The 12,002-nt window shown below is 40.5% G+C and overlaps 1 long non-coding RNA gene across 1 annotated transcript in view; it reads right to left on the bottom strand.

Annotated features, from left to right (window-relative positions):
* Positions 1-11,079, bottom strand: part of LOC114652130 (uncharacterized) — a 148,284-nt gene extending 137,205 nt beyond the window's left edge. Inside the window, exon 1 of the long non-coding RNA XR_007934885.1 lies at positions 11,004-11,079. This is a non-coding gene — a long non-coding RNA (uncharacterized LOC114652130). The remainder of the gene's footprint in view (positions 1-11,003) is intronic.
* Positions 11,080-12,002: the final 923 nt, after the last annotated feature.

The following is a 12,002-nucleotide window of genomic DNA, read 5'->3' as shown; positions in this document are numbered from 1 at the left end:
TAAAGTACACATTCAAGTATAGTCAGTTCACTGCTTGCATAGTAGTCCTCAAGCTCACATCACATCCCCAGACTAACATCATGGAACTTTTGCTTCTTCTGCCCGAGGCCATACATAAAAATGCTGTGATGGTGCAAGTCAGCTTCATGCTCCTTGTCACATTCAGGAGCTCCCTTTTTGATTTGCAACTGTTGTTAGTGATCTAATAGAGATGAGTTTTGCAAATGAGGACACACACATGCAGCAAGGAGTGGATGTAAAAGTGTTGAAGTGCTTTTATTTAAAACTATTAAAAACAAGTGTTCAAATTAGGCCTGGAAAAGTTAACTGATTAATTTTGGAGATTAATGTGGCCTGTTTAATGCTTTAGGAAATACTGTCACATCCAGGGCCTGGGCAACAAAGCAATTGCGTTAGGCAGTGCTTTGGCCAGGGTGACATTTTCATGTATTTTGTTTTTACATTACAAAATAATAATACAAAAATGTTAAGTGTGAATCTAAAGAATTACATACAAATCCAGTTCCATATTTATATACTACCTTTAAAAATTTGGAGAAATAAAATTTTACTTAAAAGATTCAAATTACATGTTTCAAAACGCCTTGCCACATGTCAGTACATGGTACTGGTATTCATTTCCTTGATTTATACATAATGACATAGGTGCAGGGTTGTGTGAGGAAGGGGGGTTTAGCAAAGCAGCAAAGGTAAAATTTATGCTTTGTTTTTCATGTCACGTTTCTGTAAGAAGATCAAATCAATGTCATTTCATAGACATTTTTTTGAGTGGCAGTAAAACCAGAATAAGTCTCCAGTACCTCTTAATTTAACTTTCCAGTCTGCCATTTAGCTCACAGTGCTTACTGCCCTAATATAATAACAAAAGTCTTCGAAACAGAAGTGTAATGGATACCTCTACCAATTGTTCCAGTTTGCAGTATATTTGCTAATTTATGCAAAGAACTCAACATAACCACCCAAAGTAATGCATGACGTAAGTTTTCAAGCAAGATAGCTGCTATAGAGAACTTTTTAGTATGCCAAGAGCAAATGTGTACATCAGTGTTTTCCAACCATTTTAACGTGCTGGCACACATTTGTATCCCAAAAAAGCCCAAGGCACACCAAGATTCTACCAACCACAAAAAAATTAAATCTATACACTTGCTAAACTGTCGAAGGGGTGGAACTATCAGAGATACCAGCAAAAAATTAAAAAAGCAGTTTGCTGTTCATGGACAAAAAACTTGATGAGCACTTTGGACACATTTTCCAGCTGCTTTGTCCCTTTGCCTGCTCATACAGGCAGTCCTATATGACACACCTAGGTAGTTCTCTTTGCACACCAGTTGAGAAAAATTAGAGTATAATTAAAAAGTCCTTGATGGTGATGAATAATTGCAAATTAAATCTGCGGAGTTTTAACGCAAGTTAATGTATGCCCATTTAAAAGATGATTATTTAAAGTCGGTGTTTAGCAGTGCATTCAAATTCGTCGTTTAATTTTACTTTAACATGTCTATGTCTCATATGCTATGCCAATTTAAGAATTAATACATTGGCCTTGTTTTCTTATTGCCTTCTTTTCAATTTGCCTTTTTGGTACGCATTTGAATTCAGGTTCTACTTGCTCAAGTAGTATTATGTTAAAAGGTCAGGTTTCAGGTCAATGTTTAAGTGATAACTATACCATTACATTTTTTAAAATTCCTTTGTTTTGATTCTACATTAATTTTGTGCTTCAGCATTTATTTACTTCATCCATCCATCCATCCATCCATTGTCTCCCGCTTATCCGAGGTCGGGTCGCGGGGGCAGCAGCTTGAGCAGAGATGCCCAGACTTCCCTCTCCCCGGCCACTTCTTCTAGCTCTTCCGGGAGAATCCCAAGGCGTTCCCAGGCCAGTCGAGAGACATAGTCCCTCCAGCGTGTCCTGGGTCTTCCCCGGGGCCTCCTCCCGGTTGGACGTGCCTGGAACACCTCACCAGGGAGGCGTCCAGGAGGCATCCTGATCAGATGCCCGAGCCACCTCATCTGACTCCTCTCGATGCGGAGGAGCAGCGGCTCTACTCTGAGCCCCTCCCGGATGACTGAGCTTCTCACCTTATCTTTAAGGGAAAGCCCAGACACCCTGCGGAGGAAACTCATTTCAGCCGCTTGTATTCGCGATCTCGTTCTTTCGGTCACTACCCATAGCTCATGACCATAGGTGAGGGTAGGAACATAGATCGACTGGTAAATTGAGAGCTTCGCCTTGCGGCTCAGCTCCTTTTTCACCACGACAGACCGATGCAATGCCCGCATTACTGCGGATGCCGCACCGATCCGCCTGTCGATCTCACGCTCCATTCTTCCCTCACTCGTGAACAAGACCCCGAGATACTTGAACTCCTCCACTTGGGGCAGGATCTCGCTACCAACCCTGAGAGGGCACTCCACCCTTTTCCGGCTGAGGACCATGGTCTCGGATTTGGAGGTGCTGATTCTCATCCCAGCCGCTTCACACTCGGCTGCGAACCGTTCCAGAGAGAGCTGAAGATCACGGCCTGATGAAGCAAACAGGACAACATCATCTGCAAAAAGCAGTGACTCAATCCTGAGCCCACCAAACTGGACCCCCTCAACACCCTGGCTGCGCCTAGAAATTCTGTCCATAAAAGATATGAACAGAATCGGTGACAAAGGGCAGCCCTGGCGGAGTCCAACTCTCACTGGAAACGGGTTCGACTTACTGCCGGCAATGCGGACCAAGCTCTGGCACCGATCGTACAGGGACTGAACAGCCCTTATCAGGGGGGCCGGTACCCCATACTCTTGGAGTACCCCCCACAGGATTCCCCGAGGGATACGGTCGAATGCCTTTTCTAAGTCCACAAAACACATGTAGACTGGTTGGGCAAACTCCCATGCACCCTCCAGGACCCTGCTAAGGGTATAGAGCTGGTCCACTGTTCCGCGACCAGGACGAAAACCACACTGTTCCTCCTGAATCCGAGGCTCGACTATCCGACAGACCCTCCTCTCCAGGACTCCTGAATAGACTTTTCCAGGGAGGCTGAGGAGTGTGATCCCTCTGTAGTTGGAACACACCCTCCGATCCCCCTTCTTAAAGAGGGGGACCACCACCCCGGTCTGCCAATCCAGAGGCACTGTCCCTGATGTCCATGCGATGTTGCAGAGGCGTGTCAGCCAAGACAGTCCTACAACATCCAGAGCCTTGAGGAACTCCGGGCGTATCTCATCCACCCCCGGGGCCCTACCACCAAGGAGTTTTTTGACCACCTCGGTGACCTCAGTCCCAGAGATGGGGGAGCCCACCTCTGAGTCCCCAGGCTCTGCTTCCTCATTGGAAGGCATGTTAATGGGATTGAGGAGGTCTTCGAAGTATTCCCCCCACCGACCCACAACATCCCGAGTCGAGGTCAGCAGCGCACCATCCCCACCATATACAGTGTTGACACTGCACTGCTTCCCCTTCCTGAGACGCCGGATGGTGGACCAGAATCTCCTCGAAGCCGTCCGAAAGTCATTCTCCATGGCCCCCCCAAACTCCTCCCACGCCCGAGTTTTTGCCTCAGCAACCACCAAAGCCGCATTCCGCTTGGCCTGCCAGTACCTATCAGCTGCCTCCGGGGTCCCACAGGACAAAAGGGTCCTGTAGGACTCCTTCTTCAGCTTGACAGCATCCTTCACCGCCGGTGTCCACCAGCGGGTTCGGGGATTGCCGCCACGACAGGCACCGACCACCTTACGGCCACAGCTCCGGTCAGCTGCCTCAACAATAGAGGCACGGAACATGGCCCATTCGGACTCAATGTCCCCCACCTCCCTCGGGATGTGGTCGAAGTTCTGCCGGAGGTGGGAGTTGAAGCTACTTCTGACAGGGGGCTCTGCCAGACGTTCCCAGCAGACCCTCACAACACGTTTGGGCCTACCACGCCTGACCGGCATCCTCCCCCACCATCGAAGCCAACTCACCACCAGGTGGTGATCAGTTGACAGCTCCGCCCCTCTCTTCACCCGAGTGTCCAAGACATGTGGCCGCAAGTCCGACGACACGACCACAAAGTCGATCATCGAACTGAGGCCTAGGGTGTCCTGGTGCCAAGTGCACATATGAACACCCCTATGCTTGAACATGGTGTTCGTTATGGACAATCCGTGACGAGCACAGAAGTCCAATAACAAAACACCGCTCGGGTTCAGATCAGGGGGGCCATTCCTCCCAATCACGCCCTATGTATTTATTTTATGACTGCATGTTTTAATGTTTGATGTGATTATTCGTGATTAATACCATACAATTAGATAATTATTATTTTTTTGAATTGATTCCCAGCCCTAGTTCAAATGGTAATGCAGTGCATAATCTTTTTAAATAAATAAATAATCCATAATAGCAGAGCAAATCCAAGGAGGTTAAAATATCTACAATCAATATTTTCAGGTAAAACGAAGTTAAAATCCATGGCAGGTAAACACTCTTTAAAAAATGTGCAAGCCTTGGTGCCTCCTTTTTAAAATAGATGTCTCCCTAGCTTATCCACTGCAGATCAATCAGCCCACACCCGATTCTGAGCCTGCACATTCTAGGGCGTGATTATTTATTTAAAATCTGCCCTATGCCATGGACCACTTATCACAAACGCAAACCGCAGACCTAGAAAATGATTTCATGGTGGAGTACAAATAACAAATTCATGCCATTGTTCAAATGATCAAATTATTAATATTTTACAAAATTAATATAATTGCACTTTGAAAAAAAGTATAGTATACAATGGTGGGTAATGTATTTTTTGTTTTTCTTGGTGTTCTAGATTCCTTCTGTGTGGAAAGTGTGTTCTACATGCAGTCCTTCTTCATTCACTTCTTGCTATGTACAATGTTGTTCTACAGGTAGATGTGAGGGTATGTCTTCACTTCATTAGTAGATGGATTTTGTGCAATATAAGCTGTAGACTGCTGTAAATTAAACAAATGACTTGTAAAACTGCATGATGAAGTATTAGGACATAGGTGGTTATGTATTTATATATATATATATATATATATATATATATATATATATATATATATATATATATATATATATATATATATTTAGAGAAATCACAACTAATTCCTTGTCCTATGAAAACCACAGAGTGTATGGATTTCAGAGCCATTGTAACAGGACTTAGTAGTGCAGTCATGTTAACACTTTGCTGTAAAACTGCAATAGATGCCTCCAAGACTAAAGGAATATTATTTCAGCTCACAAACATGTTCTTTCTCCTTTACATTCTGTGCTGAGGTGGAAGATCATGCAATCATAAAATCAAATCCCTGTGAGAGACAACACACAATGTACTTTAGAAAAACACACAACTTGTATTTTAATAAGAAATATACTCCTGTCATTTACCTCTTTGCTTAATTATACATGAGAGGACAACTTGTGCAACTCGTGGAAAACATTAGTGGTCTTGAAATAATGATTGGGATAGATAAAAACATAGGTTGTGTAACTTTAATAGGGATATGCTGGAAAGAGAGCATGGAGCTTCAAAATTGGTTTTATTAATAATTTTGGAAAATAGAGCAGACTGTCTCTAATCTTGCAGAATGAATCTCTACACTTCATCTCATGGACATGTACATTTTCAAAGAAAAAATGAAGAGGTTTCATAAGGAAAGAATGTCTCAGAATCCTAAATACAGTCATCTTCAGCTGTATCACAGTACAAGCAACAGTTGAGAAGTAAATATTCATAGATCTTAGAACAAAGTGCTTGATGTAATAATAATGAAAATAATGACTGGACAATGACTATAACAAAAATACTTTACACTCATAAAAGAAATACTTTGGTCTCTGAGTTTCTCTTCTCGAACTTTAGAGAAGTGTTACAGATTAAACAGTCCATGAGGGAAAATGTGCAAGAAAATAACATGGTTGCATAAAAACCTGAGACAGTATTTTCCCATAGAACAGCTAATACAGTGTTCATATCTTACTTTAACTTAACTTGGAAGTAAATTAAAGAATACGCATTTTGACCAAGTTGTGCATTGTAACTCAGAAGTAGCTTTACATAAGAAAACGTTATACACAAGCATCTCTTTAGGAAAGTAATGATGTGGAAATGCCTTCATTAGCGCTACTAATGTGCAAACACCGGCCTCTAATTGCCTCTATAAACCCACTGTGCATCCCCCAGCAACTGCACAGAAAGCAATTTCACAATACAAACAAAAGACATGCAATTAACTCTTTATGACACTAATGACAAATGGTAGGATGTATATGTGTCAAAACACTGCACATGATGTAGAACACTAATGTACACACATATAAAATGGGGGATGGAAGAATCAGCCTAATGGAGTGTGATACACAGTTCAAAGGTCCTACATGTTGTACTAAATAAACAAAATCTGGAAATTCATTGATATATCACAGTCTGCAAACCAAACCAGGCTTTTACAAAATATGCAAAAGACTCCTGATTGGGTTAATAAAAAGAAATCCACTGGCAAATGCAATAATCCATCCATGGTGTACAAAACATTACACCTTAATTTCCTCTTTTACCGCTCTTAACAGCATTACAAAATACTTGACAGTGCACATACACTGCTTCCCATTAGGGTTTCCCAAAAACACAGTGCCTGAGAGAAAGGACAGGCATTCCAGCAGGGGTGGATGATAATTTCTTGCCCAGATGGGAGGCCAGTATGGAGGGATAGACAAACATGCCAGCTGGACAAGGAAATGGCTTATTGTCCAGCCAGAGTAATATAAATGATGGACCAGTGGAAGCTGGAGGCCAATAGTAGTTCCATGACCCATATGGCAGGTGGCAGTGGTCCTCCCATGGCATCACCTAGCTTGGACACCCGCCCGGGTACATGGGAATTGGAGTCCAGAAGTGCAAGCCTGTTGGGGTTCCTGAGTATCATTAGAGGGCGCTGTCAGGGACTGATCTCCGTAGTTTACGTATGACACTGAAGTGCTTCCAGGAGGACACACTATGGCACAGGAAGCATTCCCGGGTTCAGCTTAAAAGAAGCCTGCTGCCTCACATAAGAGTCAGAGTCAGGAGGCAGAGGGCAAAACTCTTGGGATGGAGGAAGAAGTAAGAAATTGACAGAATTGTGTACTGGTGAATGATCTTTGCATGGGTATTTCTATAAACCCAGAATTGTGCTGGGAATTACTATGTCTGTGGTTTGCAGCTCAGGAATGCACTCTGGTGGTTACACTGGCTTAGTAGACAGGATTTCCTGGCCATTGGTTGGCAAAGTCATGAAAATTCTGTAACCCACCCCAGACTTTTAATCCCACACATCTGCACTGGCACCTGGTACCAGAAATGGGCAGAAGATAAGGCAGGAAGACCAGCAGATGGGGGAACAATAGATGTCCAGTAGACACCTGGTCATCAGTTGGGAGCTTGAACAAATTTGAAGACAGCTAGCCAACATTCCAGGTCCGAGAATGGTATCCATATGGACAGGAGGAGTACCTTGTTGGAGGGACACTGGATGGCCTCTTCGACTGAGCTGTCCTCAATTCAAATCCTCAAGTCAGAGTCAGGAGGCAGCAGGCAACACTGATGCAAAAGACTACATTTCTCACTTTACTTTGGTAAAATATTGAGATTCACCTTTGATTCAGTTTTAATCAGTATTATATAAAATATATTTCTAATACTTTTTAACACTCTTACAATGTTCTTGCTTTCATTCTGGTTTCAGCTGACTTTATTCAAAACTATAATATTAATACTAGTAACGTCTACTACTATTAGGTGTGATTTCCCTTCCTATGCAAAAGACAGCTCATTCTGTGAAAGCATAATAAATGCAGACGCTCTTTTAAGCAGACAGTCAGGTACAAAGAGACTGTGTGCAGTGCAAACTGAAACTGCAACATTCCAAATATATTAAACATGGTATAGTAGTGAGGGCCAGACCTACTGTATACCACTACTGAAACCCAGCTGGAGTTTTCTTGCACCAAAGTGTTATAGTACATATATATTAAAAAACTTTGATGAAATGGGGCAACTGTGGGTAATGTGATATGGGAAAAGTAGGACTGCCTACAGTCAATCAAATAACACATAAGAACATCAAAGATAATGGAAGCACAATATTGGGTTTCATTACTTCTTGTACCTTGTTATTAATGGATAACTCCATAGAACTGACCTTTTGCCAGTGAAAACCACAAATGTGTGGCTGCAATGACCAACAATCACAAACACTGTGTGTATATATATATATATATATATATATATATATATATATATATATATATATATCTTAATACATAATTTGCCTGCCTCCTCACTCACTCACATCCGTCCGAAGCCGAATGCGCAGTCGCCTTCTGCGCACGTCCGAACCCGAATGCGCAGTCACCTTCTGCGCAGCTGCCCGAAAAACCTTATGGGACTGACATCCAACCCCAACATTGCGGCAGGCGGCGGATTTACGGCCGCAAAAATTCAAAGAGAAAGGCGACTTCGATTAAAGCTCTAGAGGCCTGAAAGGCCTAATTACGCATTCTATTTCAATTACACATTCAATTCAATACGCCTATATCATGGTTTGTGGTGCTTATATTTATTACTATTCCATATTGTACTGGAACATTCATCATTCAATATTATACTATAGGCCTGGAAAATTCATCAACTAACAGCACAAGCCTGTACAGTAATGAGTAAAGCAGACTACAATCATTACAAAACAACTTCTTCATTACTTATCATTTGTTCTTCATACACAAGTGACACAAACTCGTGCCCGTTTCATCTTACGTTGTCGAAACAGGCTCTTTGTCTAGTATATATATACTGTATATATACAGGTGCTGGTCATAAAATTAGAATATCATGACAAAGTTGATTTATTTCAGTAATTCCATTCAAAAAGTGAAACTTGTATATTAGATTCATTCATTACACACAGACTGATATATTTCAAATGTTTATTTCTTTTAATGTTGATGATTATAACTGACAACTGATGTTGCAGCAATTTTCGTCGGAGAAGATGGTGAACAGTCTTTCGAAAGGGACATTTGCATCTATCCCATAGGCAACTCCTGTAAACAGATTTCCACGCTCAATATGAATTGAGATCCTATGGTTTACCCACTTTTATTCCCTTACGGAGACATTGGCTGTCACAAAGATTTACATGTTCCCGATAAAAGAACCGCCAAGCAAATAAGGCCTACTCATTGCCAATTTTACGTGTACAGATTAGGAATACATTTAGTATTTTGCACTCCAGCGGCAAACTATTCCAACAGTACGTCGTAGATGCGTATGTTAAAACAGAGGGTGCGCGTCTCAACTATCTCAGATTACATCAACAAGATCTGCGCATGGAACAATACAAAGGACTTTCAGACGCACTGCAAGCAAATGCTGAAAATAACATACGTGTAGGCAAAATGATCATATTACTATCCACATTTCCAGAAAGTCCAAGATACATGCAACAAAACTATCAGGATGCCATGGCCATAGTACATAAATTTGGAAAGCCTGATTTATTTATCACTTTCACATGTAATCCTGCTTGGCCGGAAATTCAACATGCACACTGTGTCTTTCAAGAAGTATTTATTTCTTCTTGATTTCTGAATTCCTTTCTCACCATTTTCCGTTCCTATTCTTACACCGCTGTATGCTACGGCGGGCATCGGCTAGTATAATATATTTAAGCACTTTCACCTCTGAACATCTGTGTTTGGAAGGAAAAAAATAGAACAAAATAGTTTCTATGTAGTAGCACAAGTCTCTTCTGCATAAGAATGTAAGTAAAACATAGGAGTGTAAGACTAACCTGAACAGGCAGAACTAGATCACAAAAAACTATTTTCTTCCCAATGTTGTTGCAATAGGCTCTGCCTATATATATGCCTGTATACTCGAAAAGTATTTTTAGAAAATGTAAAAATGGAAGAGCACAGATGACCAATATTATCTTGGCCAAAATATTAAATGTTAAATCACAGACCAACAGGATAATAAATTGATTGATTCTGGGTCTCGGGTACACAATTATTGAATAACATCATTTTCTTTTTTTTAACCTCAAACCCTTATGTACTGTAAACTTTTGAACTACTGAATATTCCTCTCAAACTGATTATGGTACACCAATGAAAGACTGGCACCTAGCTCATTTTTGTGTCCCCAAAGAGATGTATAATATGAATTAAAGACAGGCTATCACATTTGTGACACATCCCAAAATTCAATACAAAAATAAAAATCTTCAATATTAACGCAGTTAATGGAGAAAGACAAAAAGATACTAAAAACCAAAACCATAAAATATAAAAAATATAACCCAGCTGTTTTGCAATGCTAATGGTCTAGGATCAAATCTGCAAATAACAGCTGTCTCTAACTAAGTGATGTCATTAATTTTCCAACAGAAACAATTATGCCATGTCTTATACTTCAAAATGAAATTTACTTAAGCAGGCTGAATTTTGGAGATCTTCATGTCCGCAATTATTTAGCAAGAGGAAATGGTAATGCATTGGTAAATAATATCTAGAAATAATATTTTAAATGTTATACTGAACGACAATCAGGGTTGGTTCCTGCTGTGGAAACATCACTATCAGGATAAACGTCATGCTCAATGTCATTAAAGTTAGATTTTACAGGTTCAGTAAATGGTTAAACAGATATATAGATGTCTATGTACTTCCTAAGTAAATTAGAATCAATGCTAAAAAGATTTAAATACTAAAAGCTGATTTTTAAACATACACTATCGACACCATTCATACAAATTTTGACAGTTTAGTAACATTTATTAGAATGATCAGTACAGTTACTGAAAAGAATGCAAAACAACCAACAAATTAATCTTGCAAGTTACTCTTCAGAATTTCAAACAAGTAACAAAAAATGCTGGTTTCAAGTAACACCCACTTCTAGTGTAATAGGTTTTTAGTTTTTTCCTCAAAAATGTCTTACTATTTGATGGCATTGTGGTTCAGCAGTTAACACCATTGCCTCTCAGTTCCAGCAACGTCACGTCCAAGTCTTAAACATGATCACTTTGTGGAGTTTTACATTTACTTTTTTTTTGTATGGGTTTAATCCTCCTACATTCCAAACATATTTAGGATTCCTGCCCACTGTAAACTGGACTTCGTGAATAATTGTAAGCATGTGCATGCATTCATGTGTGACTAGTGATGATCTGATATCCCATGTAGAGATGTGTCTTGTGCCTGATGCTGGTGAAATAGGTTGTAGCAACTTTTACAATCCTGTAATATGTCAAGATTAAACAATGGCTGGATTTAACTGGATTCATGTACCATGCAAGTCCCATTCCATGAAGCTGTTCACTAATTTCTTTTTGAATTTTCTTGCTCATTCAGATGTTAACAATTCACTACTTTAGACTCACACAAATTGCAGTACCACAGGGTGGCTACATTGATGATGCTAAAACAAAAGTTAAAGCACATTCACAATGAAATGTGACTGCAGATTTTGTCTGTACAAATCAGGTGCATGTGATGAGACATGTGCTATTCTGCTTTCATGTGAAGCTGATCTGTACAGTGATGGCCTTTTCACAATATCAGTAAATTAAATAGGATCTTCAGATAAAGAAACATTTTCCCAGGTTGAGAAACAACCCTTGGTATCTTTAAAGTTGTTTTTTCTCTACCACTGCCAGTATTTGCAACATGCATTGCTTTTGCTTCCGGTGCATTTAATTATTTGATTAAATATTTAAGAAAAGTCAATATTCTAAAGCCAATATTGTGATGTCCAGCACTTTTAAATGATTTCCCATGACTTCTGAATGTTAAATAAAATCTACAAAATTCTTTGCTTCATGCTCTTTCTAAGCATGACTACATTGACTCTGCCCATGTTCCCTGGTGGTGAAACATGGATAACAAAATAAGAACTTAGAAAAGGTAGGGTTAGCTCTGCAGATGGAAGTAATTTGGT

Source organism: Erpetoichthys calabaricus, chromosome 5 (genome assembly GCF_900747795.2).
Source record: "Erpetoichthys calabaricus chromosome 5, fErpCal1.3, whole genome shotgun sequence".
Taxonomy (NCBI): Eukaryota; Metazoa; Chordata; class Cladistia; order Polypteriformes; family Polypteridae; genus Erpetoichthys; species Erpetoichthys calabaricus.
Note: the sequence above shows the minus strand (reverse complement) of the source record. Positions and strands in the feature narration are given on the sequence as shown.